The following is a 21,209-nucleotide window of genomic DNA, read 5'->3' as shown; positions in this document are numbered from 1 at the left end:
AATTTTGGAAGGGGGAAGTATTGCAAGGCCAATAGCAAATGATGCAGGTGAATTCAGAGTCCTACCTTGATCTCCCCAGTCTCCTTTGGTTATTAAAATGTTCTCTGAGTAGTAACATATCAAGCACAACCTGAGGAAACTGAGGACAGTAGTCAACTCCAGAATGTCTCCCAAATCGGATTGCTAGATAGACTACAGGATGGCCAATTAAATCTGGATTTTTAGATACGCTATAAATTTCTACAGTAATCATGTCCCATGCAATATTTTCATTTACGGTATTTTTCCTTGCTCCATTTGGGAATCCTAACACTAAAGGAATTTTAGAAAAATGATTAGAGATATACAGATGACTAACCTTAGTCAGTTTAGAGTAACAAATCCTGTATGAATATACCTCACAAAATAGTGAAAGGTTTTAAAGCGTCCTTCTCCCAAGTTACCCATTCTGGGTTTCCCATGTCATAAATTGAGTTTAAAAAGATACATATAATGCTGAAATAAGTGGATAGTCACCTAAGTTGTCCCCTCTTTGCTTTGCCCCATACCTTCCATTATTCCCTATGTCCCCACAGTTACAAGATGGCACAGGGAATGGAGAGAGAAGCGGTACCAGAGGTTAGATATGGCAACCATTACAAGATGGTGTTACACTGGTGGTTGCTAGGGGTGGAGGATGGAGGTGGGGGAACTGGATGAAGGTGGTCAGAAGGTATAAACTTGTAAGCAAGTTCTGGGGATATAATGTACAACATGATGGCTACAGTTAATAATACTGTATTGTATATTTGAAAGTTGCTAGAGAACAGCAACTTTCATCACGAGGAAAAAAACTGCAATTGCGTGAGCTGATAGATGTTAACTAAAGTCTTTGTGGTCACCATTTCGCTGTGTATACCAAATCCTTCTATTGTTCACCTTAAACTTATCCAGTGTTATATGTCAATCATATCTCAATAAAACTGGAAAAATCAAAAATAACCGGTGGTGTTGACAAGATTCCTTGGGACAAATAGGAGACACCCACAGGCATGATCTGTAAGACAATATTCCACCCTTTCGTAGGTCTTTCATAGCACCGGCCTTCCCTGCTGAGTCCCTTGCATAGCCATGCATAAATATTCTACACCTTTTCATCCTATTAGGTATTTAAGAAAAAGGAAAGATGAAAGATGGAAGAAGTTCTCCCCGTGAAGTGTTTCAAAATTCCTAATTTAAATCTAAAGGATTTAGAAGAGCATATTAAGCATGCCGCTTGTATTCTCTTTATTAGAGCAGAGTTGGTGCGCCCTGGTGATTGAAGGTCAGCAGTTACCAGAGCACACCCTGTGTCACACTGCCTAATGACGTGAGGCCTATGGGTGGCTGAAACATGAAAGACATGCAGTATATTAAAATCTACTATCAATCTAGTAGGGAAGAGTGAGCTGCACACATCAGAATAGACTTCAAATAATCACTATATATGAACCTGCAAATAGATCCACACCCCTATCTCAGAAACTTACACATGCTGCATTCTTTCTCGTATTTACATCTAGACAAGTAAATTTCCAATATCCTTCAAGGATGCAGCTATTGATTTCATATTTATACAGCTCCTCCCATCATAGGATCTTAGGCCATTTTAATAGTACAATTCAGTATTTAAAATCATAAAAAAACAATAATTTAAGCTACATCATTCTACTGGGCAACTAGTCAGGAACACATTTATTTTCCTGGACATTTGGAAGTTCCTGCATTATCATCAAGGAGAAAAAGCAGCCAGATCCTCTGATCCCCAAAGGATAATAAAAAATAATTAAGGCCAGCCAACAGGACAAATGAGTAACATTTCCAAACAAATTCCTCTTGTGGGAACCGCTACGAAACCATTTCGTATGTTCTAGGAAATAGGACACTCGTTTGGAAAAGGGATGAAAAAATTTGACAACACTTATATAGGAAATGCCACCAAGATTCTTGCACAGATTCGGCTACTTGGATAAACTTGCGTTTTCAGATTAACGTGGCTACTCCCCAAAATGTGACTATAGGAAATCAACTTGGAAATGTGGTTTGCATATGAATGAATGACTGGATCCAGCTTCCTCTGTGAGCCCTGCTCCTAGAATATTTGATCCTCTCCCTACACTTCAAATTCTCACTTTATAAAACAATGCAGCCAGGAGGGTTGTTGGTGTCACTGATACCTGATGTCTGATGCACGGAGTGTTTGTTCCTAGAATCCCCAGTGACCCTTTCTCTCACTGGATAAATCTGATCCCCTTTTATTTTTCTCACCTGTACACCATTTACCGAGTTCCTTTCGCCAATATTTAAATGTAGCACCATAAGTAAAGGGGCTTTGGCACCAAGTACCAGTTCCGGAATCAGGGAATAGCCACTGAGAATTTATTTTAAATTAATGAGGAAAGGGGCGAAGAACTCCACATTGGAAAATGAGCAAGAGTGTCTCCTCTGTCTTGTAACCGACATGCAGTCCTGTGTACAAAGACTAGCTGGAAAACTCAGAAGGCTCAACAGATGCTGACGACAACTTTAGGCAGTTCAAACAACTGGGACAACCATGTCTCATGAAATGACCCTGTGCATGTCCAACGCCTCACAGCGTGGTTTATTTTGGTTCCCTCGCATATTGAAATCTTGGCGCTACGCAATTTCTCCCATTTTAAAATAAAAATCTCCTTTTGAAAGTTTGCTTTCTTGTGTTTAAAAATCATCCACACATCAGTCATGTCATTCACTCAAATCAGGTCACAAGACCAAAGCAGCCGCATGTTGGGAAGACAGGCTAGACACTGGACATTATTAGACACTATGGAATCACTTAAGTAGCTCCACAAAGAAACTGCATTTTCGTGTCATGGTGGTCTAAGATGGATTTAGGATACGACAAGGCAAGGAATAAGGATGTCTGTTGAATGTCATGAAACCTACTAAATCAATTATTTGCTAAGATATAAGAAGATTCTCTCTACCCTCTTCCTCACCCCCAGGGCTACAAAGGCCATGGTGTCACCAAGGACAGGGCACTGGAGTGCTCTGGCAGCATTCAGCTGCGGCAGGAGCTCCTAAGTGGAAAACTACTCTGATTGTGGCAATACTATTTCAGATGGCAAGCATCACTGGCAATACCGAACCTCTGTGCTGCAACTCAGAGAAAGGCCCAAGTGTTTATCCCATTCTAAAGACACAATTAGCTGAAGTTTTTCACCGCCACGTCGGAAAAGCCTAAATCAGACAAGTGCCCCGATGAGCGTTTCTGGCCAAGAAAGGAGGACGAAATCCTACACTCGGCTGGTGTCTTCCTCTTTCCATTAATTGACTTTTCCAATAGGCAGTAATTAATCACCCTCCTCTGCCAACAAAGAAAATTAGAGCTTTGTACTCTAATTTGATGAGCATTTAAAGTCAGGACTTAGCAACACGGCCAGCATCTTCCACCTAAAGCAAGAGCTGAGGCAGTGAAGTGACCAAGCAATGTTCTATCTCCATAAGAATAGGTCATTTTAGCACAAATGATTCTGTGAAAACAAGAACATTATTTAATCATCTTTGGAGGATTATATAGTATAAACAAATATATCGTTAGTGATTTTGTAAGACAAGTGCAAAGGACATACAGCCAAGAGCCTGTCATCCATTCGTTTTACTGTGAGAGGCAAGAATTAATCCAAGCTTATTGCACTGCACTGGACCTATTTGATGTTTGCTTTGGAATTTAACTTATAAATGAGAGTCTATTCACTCATTAAATATTTGTCCCTTGGTTGGCTGTGATTTCTGAAAACTTCCAAAATTTATGTGGAAATTCACTCTTCAAGTCTGATGAATGAGAGCCCCCAAAGAGACCACACTGAAAAATCACACTCCTTAATGAATAGCATGTCCATTTAGTTAAGCAACATTCATCGGCTAAGACATTACCACGTGTAGGTTCCCGAGATGCAGACATTCCAATAAGCATACATATGCACCCTTCCCATTAAGGAGTTGAAAGTGTATTGGGGAGAGAGAAATAGATACTTGGACAAGTACAGAACACCTTCAATGATTTATAAACAGTGCTCTGAGAGCACCCACAAAGGAATAATTAATTCCAACTGAAGTAAGTCATGAGTGGGTTGGTGGTGAAAGTTGAATTTGATCTGGGAGTTGAGCGATGAGTTTGACTTCAACAGGGGAAATCAGTGAGAACTAGGAAGGTAAGTACTTCTTAAACAAACGTGATAATGAAGCCACAGTACACGAGGAAGTGCAGAGTGTATTTATGGTACTACAGGTGTCCTGTTGTGAGTCAAAAGTTATTTGCAAAATATGAGAGTAGGAAAGTAGAAATGTGGCCATCAAGCTCTGTACAACTGGATAGGACCTGTGAAAACATCTAATTCTACTCCCTTGTTTTAGAGATGAAGACACAAAAAGTAGGTAGAGTAACTTTAAGGTCACAAGGATAACTAGATCCAGCCGGAACGGAACCCAAATCTCCTGGCATCCAAACCAGTCTCCTTCACACCACTCCATGGGTAGGTTGGCATCACATTGTGAAAGGTGGCTCTTGTAAGCAATAATGAGTTTGAAGTTTTTGGGCATCAGAGTGATATGATCAGATCTGCATGCACTAAAGAAAACTCTGAAAGCAGTGAGAGCAAACTGGAGAGAAAAAAAATGGATTAAAAAGCCTCTGCAGCCATCTCAGTTGGAAATAATGGGAGCCTGAACCAGAACTGTGATGACTGAAATAGAAATGAAGTGATGGACTCAAGTGTCATTTCAAGGATGAAATTGCTGCAACTTGGTGATGAGAGAGAAGAAAGAATTATAGATGATTTTAGAGCCTGTGTGAAGGCGGATGTTACCCCATCACCTGAGGGAGGAAAAGGGGGATAAAGAAAAGACTCAGAGAAACAAAATAGTTAACTCTGTGTTCTTCTATCTTGGTGAAGAGCACTCAATCACTCATTAAAAGCTGGGACCCAAGTCTCGGCTCCAAGATTCTGGGCCTTAGAAAATACATGCAAAGATCAGTGGCAAGGGGCAGGCCTGGTGGCTCAGGTGATTAGAGCTCCATGCTTCTCATTCCAAAGGCTGCCGGTTCGATTCCCACATGGGCCAGTGGGCTCTGAACCACAAGGTTGCCAGTTCAATTCCTCGAGTCCTGCAAGGGATGGTGGGCAGCGCCCCCTGCAACTAAGATTGAACACGGCAACTTGAGCGGAGCTGCCTCTGAGCTCCTTGATGGCTCAGTTGGTTGGAGTGCATCCTCTCAACCACAAGGTTGCTGGTTCGATTCCCGCAAGGGATGGTGGGCTGCGAACCCTGCAACTAGCAATGGCGACTGGACCTGGAGCTGAGCTGCACCCCCGACAACTAAGACTGAAAGGACAACAACTTGAAGCTGAATGGCACCCTCCACAACTAAGATTGAAAGGGCAACAACTTGACTTGGAAAAAAGTCCTGGAAGTACACACTGTTCCCCAATAAAGTCCTGTTCCCCTTCCCCAATAAAAAAAATTAAAAATTAAAAAATTAAAAAAAAGATCAGTGACAAATGGGGCCAAAACACCAACTTTAATATTGGCTGGTGAGAAGGAACAACAAAAAGTAAGCTTTGGGGCACTGCACAAAGATGTACCAAGAGAACTTTTCTTTTTCAGCCCAAGTCAAGTTAGAAACACAGTAATATGTCTACTGGGCAGACCCTAAGTCACCTTCCCAGTCAGCATCAAGAGCATCTTTACAACCCAGATGGAGACAGGATGCAGAGGAGAGCCCCTCCCCCTAAGAACAGACAAAGGAGGGGGAGGTCTTCCACCTGTTCATTTTGAGATTTTGAGACAGCCCCACCCCCTAATAAATCATTGTCCGATGAGTATCAAATCCTGATCTAGCTAAATAACCAATCCTCCTCCTCAAAGGAAATGAGAAAGAGAGAGACAGAGAGAGAGAGAGAGAGAGAGAGAGAGAGAGATGCTTCCTTCCCAGCATGCCCCTGCAAACGCCAAACTTTCATCACAATAAAAAAACAGAAGTCTTCCTTGCTCTATGTCTGTCCTAAGTCAGAAACCTGGGAGTCACCTTCTCCTGCAACATTCTCCTAGTGGTAAGCAATCCTCAAGTCCTATCAATGATCAATTCTGTCCCCAGAATGCAACACAACTGTGTCTCCACTTGCCAATCCCCACTGACATTTTCTTCACATCTAGGTCAGTGCAGTAGAAACTCCCAAATGATGTCTTAATCTCTGCCTTTACAACCTTCCATTTCATTCTTTACAATGCTGAGAGATACTAAAATGCAATGTAATGAAACTCTCTTCTCAGTTAAAACCACCACATGCTCCCAGTCATCTTCAGGAAAACATCCAAATACCTGTCAGTATTGAATTTATTGCAATTATTTGTTTTCATGTCTTTCTATCCTACTAAATTGGGGTTTCTTTTATTTCAGGGACTTTTTCTAATTTATTTGTGTATTGTCGATGCTTAGCAATAAATCTAAGTGTTCAAAAATATATTTTGTCCTGTAATAAACTCTTGCACAACGGACCCTGCCTATTCTCCAACTTTGTATCCTGTCTGTCACAGTCCTACCAAGCCCTACCAAACTCTCATGCAAGATCCAATTCCAGGTATACCAAACTATTTGCAGGTCTTTGAGTATTCTTTGCGCTTTCTCCTCACATGTGCATACTGTCTTTGCCCCCCTTCTGTCTGTTTCTCTTTCCCACTTAGATATGTTCCTGTATATTACCTACATTTCAAAATATTAGCCCATGCCTCCCTTCCTCCAACTAGTCTTTCCTAATCTTAATCCTTTCTTCTTACTCCATCACTGGGCCCAAACTGAGTAGAAGCCCCTTCCCATAGTATGTATGCATATCTCTAACACTGCATTTATCAAATGGCTTTATAATAGAAATTTATTTTCTTTCTTCCCATGTAGCTACGAAGTTCCTTAATGGGAGGCATGAGTCTTCATGTCTGGAGGTAGGATTCAGTAAATTGGGGTGGGTGGAGAGGAAGGGATGGATGGAGGGAGGGAGAGAGAGAGAAGGGAGAAAGGAAGGAAGGAAGGAAGGAAGGAAGGAAGGAAGGAAGGAAGGAAGGAAGGAAGGAAGGAAGGAAGGAAGGAAGGAAGGAAGGAAGGAAGGGAAAAAGAAAAAAAGAGAGGGAGAGAAAGCGAGAGGGAGGGAAGCAGGGAGGGAGAGAGAAAGGAAAGAGAGGGAGAGAAAAGCAGCTCAGTATATTATGTATTAAGTTTGTCCACAAGCATTAACTGAGAAATGTCCAGTGGACTCACAGGGTAGGGGGGACAGAAGGTTGAACGTCTCTTCCTCAGTCTTCCTGCTAAGTCCTTTGTTTTACTAGACCTTCAGAAACAATTCAATAACTAGAGCGTTCATTCTAAATTGTATTTTAAGTTGTTAGGAGACAGAGTAAAAACAAATCCTTTAGGAAAAGCCTTGTTTTATTAAATATTTAACTTTTTCTTACTTTGGCTTAAGGTCTATGGAGTTACGCAAGTCAGAAAAGGTCTACTATTCAATTAAAAGATAGAACTATAAAAAGTCAGTATCAAACTTGACTACATTTATGAAGTGTTTGACAAGTGCCTGTGCCACCGAAACAGTGTCCCTCTGATCACTGTGTGGCTGCTGCCTTTCCCCAGGCGGCAGCATTTCATGGCCATGGTCACAGTCATGAAATACAACATTCCAAAAATACAACTCCATCCTTTTTTCCTTGTGATGACCGTCAAAGGCCCTTCCAAAAATCCTTACAGGGACAAACAAGAATACATGAAGTACTTTTCAAAATTAAACCAGTATCGTTAAATATGTTCAAAGCTGGAGGAAGAGCCTTGGTGATAACAGATAATTATTTATTAAGACCAATTTAGAGCACTATGTAAGTAAGTTATAAGAAAACAAGCTTTATCCTGCAACGTTCTGCTTTTAGCACTTTCGCTTCTTTGGAGAAGAAAGCAGAACAAAGAAAATTAAGGTTCCTGTCAGTGATAGCAAAACACATTGTAGCTGACTTCCACTCAGCATCTGTTCTGTCTTTCCCTTGTCTGTTCTCATTGTCATGACAAACTTACTGGACTAGTGCTCTTCATTCAGTCAATAAATCTTTACTGCATGCCTACATAGGAACACAGTAGCGAACAAAACACATACCTTGCCTTGAAGCTTAGCAGGTAGATTTTTTTAAATCAATGATAAAGTCAAGGTGTGATAAGGGCTAAATTGAGGAAGCAGGTGAAAAGAAAAATAATCTAATCTGTGGGGAGGGCTTTAGTGAGGATTTCCAGGTGCAGGTCATAGCTAAACTGAATTGATCTAGCAAAGGAGGGTGGCAGAGCCATGGGGAAGGAATCAGAGGCCAGAGAGAGGATTTTCCTGTCAGAGGGAACAGCATCAGCAAAAGCAAGGAAAAGCATATTTGGAAGGCGTTTCCAAACATCACGGTATCTTGTAATATAGACTGATGGAAGAAGAGATAGGAGATGAGGCTGAAAAAATAAACAGCAAGATTATGGAACGTCTGATAGGACAAACTGTAAAGTTTGGATTTTATCCTGAGGACTGTGAGTTGCACTGAAGAGTTCTAATTACATAGGTTGGGTTTTAGAAAGACCATAGGTTATTATTACAGAAAAAAGACTGGAGACAGTTTGAAGATTGTTCTGATAACCTAGGTAAGAGATGATGATGGCATAGCCCAAGAGAGTGGTACTGATGTGAAAAGATGTGGATACATTGGAATGATGTTAAGGAGGAAAAAGCTGTAACAGTATCTGATATATAGGTATGGGAAATTAAAAAGGAAGATTACTCTCCAGGTTCTTTATACCATGTTTTTGTTTTGTTTTGTTTTGTTTTGTTTTGTTTTGTTTTGTTTTGTTGTGTGTGTGTGTGTGTGTGCGTGTGTGTGTTTAAACATAGTCTATGGAAACTAAGCAGTTAAACATCCTATGAAGTAACCCAAGGCAGCTGTATGAGCTACACCCAGTTATTTATATCAATAGTCTAAGAATACTGGTAGGGAGAAATGAAACTTCCTGTCCAATTAACAGGCATTTTTTCATTGCTCTAGTAAAGTGGAATGCTCAACATTATACCCATGAAGTTGAATGAAAAATACCCAAAAAGATGAACCAATGATGAAGTTATTCCCCATATAAATTACTAGCAGCTTATAAACCAATCATAAATGCCTCCGTGAATCTGATGTGTTTCTAAATTTAATGTTCCTGTTTCTGCTCAAAACAATAGAAGTTTCTATTATTATTGTTCCATATGAGTTTATATCCCATGATTCTTTCTTTGAACCTACAATTCAAACCTCAAATCTAATCATAAGCCTTTGGAGAATTTTATCCTCCAAAATCTGAGAATAGATTAAAATTCTTTTCACAACTGCATGAAATTTATATAGAAAATATAGTTCCCTATTAAAATACTTCTTAGCCAAGATGAATGTAAACAAATTTCAGAATATTACAAGTATCATCCAGTCTGCTTTTTATTATGTCAACCATGATGCCGAAAAGAAAAAAAAAGAAAGAAAGAAAAGAAAAACAATAGCAAACAGAGAGGAATAACAGTGAAAATCTAAACACACCATCCTGATAAGTCTTCCTTAAGAGAATGAAAGTAACACAGCCTTCTGAGAAGATATGAATGTCATAAGGTGCTAAAATTATAAGTATATAACAAGCAAGGAGAAGAGGAAGAGGGTTGTTCATAAAGAAAAGTCTTTCCCAAACCCCACATAACAAACTAACCCACAGAATACTCGAGGGAACCTTATTCTTTTATGGTTCTTTCTCTGAATGGTCAAAAGCATAAATCCAGTAAATGCATGCTGATAGATTTGAGTCTGGGAAAAGCAATATCATAACATTTTAACCCTTGGCTATAGCTATATGGCCAAACCAAAAAAAAAAAAAAAAAAAAAAAAAAAAAATCCAACCATTACAACAGAACTGCACAAGAGTATTTTAAGTTCCTCTGACTAGTGATCATTGGCACTACATCCCTAAAGAAATAAATTTTTGAGATGAAACTTTTTTTTAAAAAAAAGTATTTTTAGAGAGGGTAGAAATTAGATAATTACCTACATTGATCTAGAACTATACATTGGATGAATAAAGCCCCCTGTGAAAGTAACATTATGAGGTATGATCAAAACATACAGATAGGATAAATGTTTAAATAAAAAAATTAATTACAGTAAAAGACATATTGCCATTAATCCCCGTTAAAACACTCCCCCTCACTTTGAACACACTTATCCCATCATCCTTGCCACTTTGTGAAGCAGTTCTGGGAGTCCTCTTTTGTGAGTGTCTTTAGTTGAGCTCTCATGGCTGTCTCGATGTCCTGAATCGATTTTGCCTTTTGGGAAGAGCCAGAAGTTGCATGGTGCCAGATCCAGTGAATAAGGTGGATGAAGATACACGATAATGTTTTTGTTTGAAAGAAATTGCTGAACCAGAAGCAATATGTGACATGGAGCGTTGTCATGATGGAGAATGATTTAAGGCACACTTTAAAACATACCTTCTCTCTGGGGCGGCCAGATGGTTCAGTTGATTAGAGAGAGAGCTCTGAACAACAGGGTTGCTGGTTCAATTCCCACATGGGCCAGTGAGCTGTGTCCTCCACAACTAGATTGAAGATAACGAGTTGCCACTGAGCTTCCCACATGGCATGGTGGGCTGCGACCCCTGCAACTAAAGATTGAAAACGGCGACTGGACTTAGAGCTGAGCTGCACCCTCTACAACTAGATTGAGGGACAATGACTTGAAGCTGATGGGCCCTGGAGAAACACACTGTTCCCTAATATTCCCCAAAAAATTTATAAAAACAAACAAAAGAAAGAAAACCACACCTTCTCTCAACCGTAGCTCACACCTAACTGACTGCATCGAACAAGCTGAAACTTGTCACACACTGTTGCTAAGGTTTGACACGCCGCTTCCCGTTAGATGGCACTCAGCAGCAGCATTCACTGTAGTAGTTTTTGATCACACCTTGTATGTGGAAAAAGCATCTTTGCAGATGTGATTAAGTGAAAGATCTTGAGATGGGAAGATGATCCAGGATTATCCCAGTGGGTCCTAAATGCTGTCACAGTGCCTTACATTGAAAGGCAGGGGTAGGGTTAATACATTAGAGGAGAAGGTCATGTGACTACAGAGGCAGACAATGCAGTAATGTGGCCACATACCAAGGAACCTCCAAGTTACCAGAAGCTGGAAGGGGCAAGGAGTGGATTCTCCCATAGAGCCTCCAGGTAAATGGCCTTCCCACGTCTTGATTTCAGCCCAGTAATACTGGTTTTGGACTTCTGGCCTCCAGAATTATGAGAGAATAAATTTCTATTGTTTTAAGACACCAAGTTTGTGGTACTTATTACAGCAGCCACAGGAAGCTAATACAGACACCTTGGGTGTAGCAGGGGATAGAGAAATTGCTCATCACTTACTTTGCAATTCAGCAGTTTTCCCAATCAATGTGCTCATGGCCTTCGACGTGTAACCTCATCAAAGAGGCAGAGCTTTAGTTGCTTTACCTGCAGACAGTTGAGCACAGGCAGTCTCTTGGGTACCCTAACATCAAAGGAAATTCAACCTTCTGTGGAACCAGAACAGCCGAGCCCCGCTCCATAGCAGAGGAAGGCAGTGGGTTACAGACTACTTCCCTGACAATGCATTTTCTCCTGCCAGTTGCAACTGGAACTATCCCGGTAGCACGTCCGTTTGTATGACTCCCTGGTAGAGAGATAACAGAGGCCAAGTTTGGAGTGATGGGAAGGCTTCTGGGGACGGGAGTTTTCTCAGGCCCAGCATTCAGAAGCTATGTGACTTTGGGCAAGTTGCTAACCTACTTCACAAGAGTGTCACAGGGCACCTTTGCAATTAATTTGTAAATGCCCTTTGGCCCACAGAAAAATCCTTTCAGCCTGTGAGATTTGTATCTCCCAGAGCTACTGATTTGCATCCCACGAAGCTCTGCCAATGAAATAAGCCTCGGCCTGCAGTAAGTACACACGCAGAGTTTTCTGATGAACACACATTCCCTGCAAGGTCCAATAAAAATGAAAGGAATGAAGAGGGAGATGATTACATTTGTTTCGGTCCCATTGACTAAATCCTATTTGACGTATTCTGATCCTCTTTGGCAAACAGGTGTATTGGCAAGCGTTTATTTCCTTGGACACCGTGAGGCTGTCGCAAATTGTGTTCAGATGCTTTTAGACCCTCAGAAAAAGGGCATTGTCTAAATCCAGGGAACTGTTATGTGAGAGAGACAGAGCCTTTATCTCCTGGTCTTAATAAAGAACTAAGCATAAGGCCTAACAGGCTTCTAGTTCAGACACCAAATTGACCCCTCTGGGAGCTGGGAAAGTCTCAATCTACTTCTTGCCTTATATAGCAGTGGTAATAAAAGAGCGTGTGCTGAGGATTAACTAAAGTTCACACACTGCCTTGAAGAGAAAAGTCTTGATTTAAGTGGGCTGAAAATTTATATTAGGGGAAAGACTGGAGAATGGCAAAAAGAATGGAAAGTTACAGAAAGTTATAATGAGAAATATAAATTGAAGCAGGTCTAAGGGAAAGATGAGAGATCAGATGCAACAAGGTAGGGAGCAGGAAAGTCTGCCAAAACAAAAAAAAAAGAAGAAGAAGAAGAAGAAAAGAAAAGAAAAATGACTTCCTCCATTTGTGTTGGCTTGTATGCTCTTCACACCTTAAAGGGAAGCATATCCTTTAGGCAACAAAAGAATAATAATTCCAAGAGCAGAAAAGAGGGAAAAGAGCAATAAGATACCAGAAACGAGGGAAGGAAAAGAGGACAAAGAATAGAGGTTAAGAGAGGAGATGGGACATGATAAAACCATGGAGAATGAAATTCCTAGAATCTATAACAGGAGCTAGGAGAAGAGCCCTTGAGTCCCAGTTCATTTTAAGGGCAAGAATTGTTGCCTTGGTTTTATGAAATCAGACCTAGCCCTGACTATCACCTTCCTGCTACAAAAAGGACTTGGCCAAACCGAAGGAGATATGGCTTAGCCTCTTGGCATATGACAAAAAGAAACATTTTACTCACGTTCAGAATTCCTAATATAAAATACACTGACCACCAAAGCTATATTTGCATACAAACACACAAAAGCAATTTGGCAGAGTTTAGTTACAAAGTTGAACACAATTAAATTGGTTTCCAGACTCCTGTAATCAAGCAAATGGTTAGGTTTTTTTTGTTTATCTGTTTGTTTTTTAGTCCAAATCACCTAAGCTCTAATAGATGTAGCTGACAATGGAGTCTGCAAGAGGTAAACATTTTAAAATTTCCCTAAATTGTTAGAGACAAAGGTGTTATACCTCATTTTGGTTTCGTACGCAGACAATTCCAAAAGCCACCTCGTGGTTCTATAAAAACTTTGGCCCAAATCCATCAGATAATAGCAGCATCTCTCTTTGTGATGTGAGGTATAATAGGGAGTGGGGAGAAAAGTAACAAAATTGGATCACTCTAATTTCTCCAGCTCATGTAGGAGCAGATGTCAGGTTCCGTGTCCACTCTGCAGTGTTCTGTTTCTCCGTCCACTGTTCCTTTAGCCTATTCCAAATTTATGATTAAACCATATTGTTTGTGTAGCATTTTAAGACATAAACATCTCATCTTTCCAGCAGCATCCTTCATTTATTGGACAAAAGTATTGGATAAACCCAATTAAGGAGCAGAACGCAGACCAGTTATTTCAATAAAGAGGATTCATACAATAATTATTAATTAGGTATTACAAAACTGGAAATAAAGACGTATCATAAGGAAAGCAACAGCAGAAATCAACTACCTCCCTTGTGCCTGGAAAACAAGGGGAGATGTTTGGAATATTATACTTAGAGGTGCATCATCCAGCCTGGTAGCCACCAGTCACGTTTGGCTTTGGAGCACTGGACATGTCACTAATCTGGACTGACATGTACCACAAGTGTAAAACACACACCAGATTTCGAAAAATACACAGAAAATTTTATGGAAAAAAAAAAGTAGGTAAAATATATCAAAAATAATTTTTATACTGATTACATGTTAAAATTGTAATATTTTGGATACAATGGGTTAAATAACATATGTATTTCATCTATTTCTTTGTTACTTTTATAATGTGACTACCAGAAAACTTAAAACTTTTGTATGACTTGCATTTTCTTTTTTTTAGACAGTCTGGCTTATAGGCTTGGAAGACGGGGAGATGGGACTCAGTCTCCAGAAGGGTGCCGCAGGATGATGCTGGTGTGTCTGAGAGTGATGAGTCTGGTTCTGGCAGGGTGAATATCTGCAAATTGGAGCCAATTGCTGCTGAATCAACTGTCCCTGGCAGGGTGAAGAAATATTGCTGCAGTGACGCCAACAAGAACGACAGAAAAACAGAGAAGAGGAACTCTTTTTCTTCCCCAGCCTTGCAGTTTTCTTCTGTTGCCCCCCATTGGCAAAGCCTAAGAGGGATCCAACTCTAAGGGAGACATGTGATTGGCAGGGTCCCAGCCCCAGCTGAACAGAGCAGAATACAGAAAGATGAATTTGATGTCGAGAGGCAAATAGCTTAATAATCAGCACACACACAAAAATATTCCTTGGCTGTCAGGCATGGTATTAAATACTAGGGACGAAATCCTGAACCAAAGTCCCTGTCTGCATGCAGCTTTCATTCTTGTGAGACAAGGCAGACAATAAATAAATACATAAACAAGATGATTTCAGAGAGTGATAAGTGTTATGGAATTAGGAAAATAAAATCATGGATTAAAAGGTGATAAGATAAGAAGATCAGGTTGGGTACTGGTCTAGACAATGAGATCAGGAAATGCCTTTCTGAGAAGATATTTGAACTAAGGTCTGAATGGAGGGATTGGAAAAAGCAGGGGGAGAAGTAAGAGGACGTTTTCCAAGGCAGAAGGAATAAAATGTGCAAACTCTCTGAAAGAAGAATGATCTTGGATTGTAGCTGAAGCCTAATTGTCAGGAGGAAAGATGGTTAAGAGGTAGTTGGGACTGGATTATGTAGGGTCCCTGTAAACCATGGTAAGTAATACGGATTTTAACTTAATTGCTACGGGAACCACTGCAGGATTTTAAGCAGGAGAGTGGTATGATTTGATTTACATTTGTAAAAGGTCATTCTGGCTTCTGTGAAGAGGAATGGACTCTAGAGAGGCAAGCGTAGGAGGGAGACCAGGAATCTACTGTAATACCCGGGTAAAGGATGATGAGGCTGGGAGTGTGTTTGAAGCAGGGGAGAGGGTGAAAAGTGACTGTATTCAGATACGGATTAGAGGTTGACTCAGCAATATGTATTAAGATAGGCATGATTCATGTCATTCACTTGAATAAATTTTCCAAATAGCTAACACACTTGAAACACCAAACTTCTTCTAAAATATTATTATTTTTCATGGAAATAATTCAAAATTATATAAAATATTCTTTGATCTTATCCTATAGAAAATCCCAAGCAAGTTTACAAACTGTTATTTTTGACTCAGGATTCTGTTCTCCATTTTTGTCAGCCTCTGACACGTTCTCTGTCAATTTCTTGAGTTCATCAACTCCAATTACTTTCACTCCACATGTTAAAGCTCTGCTTGTTTTGAGGCAAATCTTCATTAGGATGAAAGCTGATTTTTCCAGATAATCTAATCCACACGTTGACGATGCCATTTAGGTAGAGGTGGCACCTGCCTGGCTCAGGTCAGCATCTGCTGCCCCAGCCTGTTCACAAAGCCTGTGTTTACCAAGGTTCTCATCTAACCAAAATTATCCTTGCTCTGAGACATCAGCCATGTTTAGCTGCTATGACCAACCAAGGTCAAAATCAACATGATCCGTACTTACTAAAGCCAAATAACCAGTCATTTAGCAAACTTTATCTCCATAACATTTTGAGACCCAATTTCTAGTCTTTTTCTACTTTTCAATATTCCAAGCCAATTCATAAAGGTGCTGGGGCTTTAAGAGGCTGATAAATGACCTTCCTTTTTTCCTCTTCTAAGATCTGAATGGGAGTCTGAGCTGGAAATCAAATTATCATTTACTGATGGGTCTAAATTACAAAATGTGGCTTGACTTTAAGGCCAAATGGCTTTTAAAATGTCCTACTGAACTGAACCCATCAAAGTACAAACCCACCATCTTCAGTGGAATGGTGAAGGAAAATCAGATTAGAGTGGGATGAAAGCACATAGAAGGTGAAGAAGTTGTGATAGAAAATAAGACTCAGTAATTCACAAAGTTGGGCTCTGAAAGAGAAATGGAGAAGTGGAGTGATAGCTGCCGGGATGTCAGCTATCACTGACATCTATCATTGTCATATAATCAATGGAAGATTATATTTTAAGACAGAAAGGAGTGGGACTGTTTATACATGCATAGAAATAATCAAGGCAAGAGGGAAACACTGAGGATGTAAGAAAGTAAATGTATATCAGAAAAGGTGATGGACAGTCAGTGCTTGGGAGTCAGAGCCCCAGTGGAGAGACTGGCCTCGACAGGAAAGGGGTGAGAACGTAACAGAGATGGGGCAAATGAACTTAATGTCTCTAGATTGAGTTGTGGGCCCATGGAGCTTTCATTCTATGTTTTCTGTTTTCTGAATGAAAAATAAAACCGAGGTATTAAGTTAAGAATGAGAGGGTGGGAGGTGTGAAAAGAGAGAAATTAAAATCGTATGGGGAAGCAAATTTACCGAGGAAAAAATTTCTGAATAGGGCTGAAGGTCCATTTGTGGTGTGTGACGATTTAAAGTGAAACCAGCCAACCCAGCCATGGAACTTGCTTCCTCCAGCAATATTCAGATGCTCAGAGATATCTAAGGAGAAGTTGGGTATGTGGTCGCAAGTAAACATGAATTATCACAAGGTCAACATGAAGGAGAAATGGAGGGCCAAAGGAACCGAAGCAACTTGCAAGAGCATCATTATATTAATTTATTGGCAATAATCATCCAACGCCTAACATATGTCAAGAACTAGTCAAAACTACCCAGCTGAGTGACATGGAGATGTAGGCACAGGCCATTATCAAGGGGTTGCCCCAGAACTGGGTGCAGAGTATTTTCTTTAACCAATTTTTCCCTTTTCTTTTAATTTTTCTTGAAAAACAACAATAACAAAAAAACAAAACAGAAACAACAACAAAAAATGCCCACATATATTTGGTACTTACCATCTGTCAGGTATTATGCTAGGTACTTTTCGAAAAACTATCTTAGTACTCCTTGTATCAGCACTATGTAGAAATCACTATAATGAGGGGGAAAAGTACGAAGATGTGAAGACCCAGTGCAGATACCTACACTGCATTCTAAACTACTGGCTTTAGAGCCCTGTGCTTCCATAGGTTAAATCTTCATCATTTGGGGCAGCGGTGGGGGAGAACCTGAATATTTTCCATTAAAACATTTTAAATTTCTGACTTTCACTTTAACACAAAAGCAACTGGTCCTTTATTTGGAGATCCTTTTGAAAGAAGTAAGAACTTACGACTCTGTTATAAAACTGAGTGAAATAACTATTCCAAATGATCTAACTTTACAAATTGAACAGCCTTGCCTACACAAGTAAAATCTCTCTTGTGAGTGATGTATACTTGTATACCGAGGAAAATATTTGTGATTTATTTAACACTTTCTACTTAAGAGAAATAATCTGAATTTCTAAATTTGGGCCTGGAAAATAAACAGAAGTTTTCCTCCTTCTCTTCCTTCCTTGCTTGCTTCCAATGACTACCAGGTACTATTGTTTGTTTGTTTTTTCTTATGAGAACAAGACTTAAAGAGGCACCCATCCTAGTCATCAAAAATCACAAAGTTAGCAAGAAATGAGAGAACTCGGACTTTAAAACAAGGGTGGAGTAGAGGCTGAAGATCACTCACATTCTTAATGCAAACAGTGTGACAGGGAAGTGAGCACTGTTCCAGGATTCCCTTGTTATCTAGGAAAACACACCATTCCTAACGTTGAATCTTGCAAAATTTCCTTTGGCGAGTTACAGTTTTTGAGACTATGTTTTTTTATTTGAATATGTTCAGCTATCACTATCTGGAAAGACAAATTCAGGTCAGACAAACGTAAAAAATGAACCGTGCTTCCCAAACAGCAAAAGTGATTGGTCGCGCATGACATTTAGCCAGGTTTGGTAATAGGTATCATTTGTTGAGAATTTACTACATCCTAAACCACAAGTTCTTAATCTTGGTCACACATTAGAATCACTGGAGACATTTAGTTAAACTTTTTATTTTGAATTAATTTTAGACTCAGGGAAAACTTGCAAAAATAGTACAGAGAGTGCTCATATATGCTTCACCTGCTTTTTATGACATTAACCCCTTACATAGTACAATTATCATAACCTGAAAATTAACATTGGTACAATATTATGAACTAAATTACAGATCCTTTTAGAATTTTACCAGTTGTTCCACTCATGTCCTGTTTTGGATTCAGGATTGCATTTAATTCGTATTTCTTCTTAGTTTTGTCCAATCTATGGTATTTCCTCAGCTTTTTCTTGACTTTCTTTCTGAAGAGTACTAATCATTTATTTTATAGAATGTCATTCAATTTGAGCTTCTCTGATGTTTTCTCGTGATCAGAATGATGTGATGCATTTTTGTAATAATCCCATAGAAGTGATTCACTCCTCTCAGTGCATTGTAACAAGAGGTTCATAGTATGAATATGTTATTCCGGGTGCTACTAACTTTGATAACTTGGTTAAAGGCATATCTTCTGGAAAGTTATTATCTTTCCCTTAATAGTTAATAAATGTCTTGATACTTTGAAACTATGCAAATCCCATTTCTCCTCAAATATTACCCACTAATTTTAGTACCATCAATAGATCTTGCCTAAAACAATTATCACTGTTGTGTTTGTCTAATAATGAGTTTCTATTTCCCTAGTTCCTTCTACATTTATTAATTGGAATTCCACCTGAGTTCTTAAAAATGCTAATTTTAAAACCACACCATAGACCAATTAAATGAAAATGTACTAAGAATATTATCCCTCATTTGCCCAAGATGACTAATAAGCAGATATTATCTGCATTGAAATATGAAGAAATTGACATTTAAAATGATAACAATAACTTATGTTTTCACAACTAGCAAGTGGTGAAGGCAAGACAGAAACTCTGAGCTACCCTATGTTCAAAATCCATACTCTTTTCACTGTCCCATCTTCCCTCCTTTTAAGTTCAGCTCATTGTTTCTGATGTCAAATGCTGCCCTATTTAAAGCCAACTCTTTATTCTAACTCCAATCATCTGTAATTTTGGCCTAGATCAGAGCAGGGTTAGACATTTTTTTTCTCAGAACCTTTTGACATCTACCTTCCACAGAGATGCCACTATTATTTATCTTCACGTCTTAGCACAGAGGCTCAAGCAATAACTACAAGCTTGAAAACAAACAAAACAACAAAAACACTGTAACCAGATTGCCTAACACGTGACAAGAGATGAGTGCTTTTTAAGGGAATTTTTGGGAAAAGGAGAAAGAGAGGTAATTTTGGAGGATATGGCCCTTTAAAAGGGGCCATTTCAGATGTTGTGGGCACACACAAAACTTTTGGAACTGCCATGCCAGTGGGGTGGATAAGCACTCTGATGGAGAAAGGGAAGTGGAGAGTGTGAACTGTCACCTTGACTAATTTCCAAGGTGGAGGCAACCATCAAATAGAGAGCTAGACAAAAGGCTGTGGCGGGAGGAGCAGCTGCCAAGCTGTAATGGCGGGTCCCTAAAACATCACGTGAAATGTAAAGAGAAAAATTTCCCCAGAAAGCCCCTCAGGAAGGATACTGCACGTGCATATCATCAGGATAAGGACTTCTGTCCCATATTCCAAGTGCCTAGAACACTTCCTAGTTATAGTAACTGTTCCATAGAGTTGTTAGAGTACTGGATAAATGAACATACTGATAGATTCAAAACACCAGAATAAGAAGCTCAGCTACTAAAAAAAAGGGGGCGGGTAGGTCTCATGACTTACAGTTCTTCTCTCTTGCTGAGAGGGGTAAACAAATGAGAGGGCAGCACTGATTTTTTTTTCACGTCTATAGAAGAAAGCTAGGGCTCACCTACCAGCTGCTCTCTTTTATCTCCTTCTTCCTCATTAAGGGTTCAGCATCTCCTCTAAATACTTATTGAATGAATAAAGAACAAACTTTTAAAGGATGCCAAATTATAAACCTGCTCAGGAAATCTAAAAATCTGCTTCACCTTGGCTCTATGTCACTGAAAATTATATAACAGCCACTAAGAAAAACAGTCATTGCTTACCCAACTATGAAAACATGAAATAAGATGCGAGGGGCACAGATTGGAAGTCACTTTTCTCCCCTTCATGCTTAATAAGAGGACCCTGGGAAGTGTGCCTAGCTGAAGACCTATATTTCCCAACCACATTCGTAAACAGAGGAGGACTGACATGTAAGAGACCTCTGGGAAAAGTGTTTTGCCCCTTGTCCTTTTCATCCCTGCCTGGAATGAAGACATGATAGCTGGTGCTTCAAGAGTCATCTTGTGAGTTTGAGGATGGTGAACAGAAAGACACAAGGAGACTGGGTCTCATGATTTTGGGGAGCTGCCCTACCAGCGTCTATCTTTAGTCTTCATTTGTGTGGGAGAAGAATTTCCATCTTGTTTCAGTGACTATAGTGAGGTCGGCAGCAAACACAATTTTAATGTTGTGCCCCATGAGATGAAGGGTGTGTATAGTTGAATCGGTAGAAATCAGATATGTGCATTTTGGAGAAAGAAGGCAATTAGTAGTCTTAACTGACAGTTTTAGTGATTATTAACAACAGAAAAAAATAAGGTGCACAATTTAAAGAAAGACTTGCTATGAGAGCACCGCTACCCTCACAGAGTTAAATAACCGAGCTCTATTGTAGCGAGTGTTTTCATCCGCAATTGGCACATTTCAGTAGTGAAAAGAATCATAAATCACCTAGTCCAATTACCCATCGATGCTCAACTTTTCTCTAGAATGTTTAGGTAAGAAGTCATCCAGCTTATGCTTGGCTACATCTAGTGATGAATAACTCGACTTCCCACGCCTGCCCATTTTTATCTTTGGACAGTTCTGAAAGTTCGAATATTGTTTCTTATATT

The sequence above is a fragment of the Rhinolophus sinicus genome, chromosome 16 (assembly GCF_057876585.1).
Source record: "Rhinolophus sinicus isolate RSI-liver-muscle chromosome 16, RSI-T2T, whole genome shotgun sequence".
In the NCBI taxonomy this organism is placed as follows: Eukaryota; Metazoa; Chordata; class Mammalia; order Chiroptera; family Rhinolophidae; genus Rhinolophus; species Rhinolophus sinicus.
The sequence above is the reverse complement of the archived record's forward strand: the minus strand, read 5'-3'. Positions refer to the sequence as shown.